Here is a 1,086-nt window from a genome sequence, read left to right on the forward strand (position 1 = left end):
GATAGATAGATAGATAGATAGATAGATAGATAGATAGATAGATAGATAGATAGATAGATAGATAGATAGATAGATAGATAGATAGATAGATGAAATTGTATCTTTTTCTAGCAAAAGACACAATGAAGACTGATTATAAAGTTGATGCTAATATTTATCATCCAAATCCAAAGTCACAGCAGCAAGCAATGCACTGCAATCTGTTAAAAGGAAACGTTTTGTCAGGGTGTGTTACTTTGAGGGCTTAACGAGATACCCGTGCAAAAACAACTATCATCGTAATAACGAATATCAGGAGTCCAAGGGCAACCAGGACTGTGGAGGTGATGTTAAGCTGGCGAGCAGTGGCCCCATAATGCCGTGCACCCTCCAAATCTCCAACCACCTTCCGGTCTCTGGCCTAAAAGGACAGAAACATATAGATTGTAAAAGTGTAGTTGGAGACCATGCATATTAACTTGATCTATGTGGTAAAATCAATATAATGTAGGTCATAGTAAGTAGACAGGTAAATATTAATATATTTTTTCATGCACACACAGACACACAGAAGTATAACAGATGCTTAGTTCATGAAAAACCCGATTTATTTAACCTCACCTTGATAGAAGTGTGTGTGTATCAACAAGATCCTTATCAATATCTGATTAAAAGACCTGAATTCATTGAATTAAACATTTACAAGTACGATTTAAATTTTCTGTTTTACAAATATAATTTGCAAAACTCTCGTTCTCTTTGAAAGGAATCAATCATCTTCTTCTTCTGTCCTGGCTTTCTTGTATCCTTTTGCACTGAAAGATTTTTCCTTGGTAAATACATTAACTGTACATTTTCATTTAAAGCACTGAAAAGGTTCGTTTGGTGATATTTTTGAGCTGTTGAACTTAATTGCCCAGTAACCAAATATCACCAAACACCATTTTTCTCTATCTTTCCATTTTCTAACTAATTTTGTAGTTTGTAACGTCGTGAGTTTATAATTAATGTGATAATATCAAATGGACATTTTAGCAGTGGACCATTAGTAGTGATGTGCAATACCACTGATTTCCTTTCCAATCCGATACCAAGTAAAATTCAGGG

This window comes from Haplochromis burtoni, unplaced genomic scaffold (genome assembly GCF_018398535.1).
Source record: "Haplochromis burtoni strain Fernald_Lab_line unplaced genomic scaffold, NCSU_Asbu1 Contig_3952, whole genome shotgun sequence".
Classification (NCBI taxonomy): Eukaryota; Metazoa; Chordata; class Actinopteri; order Cichliformes; family Cichlidae; genus Haplochromis; species Haplochromis burtoni.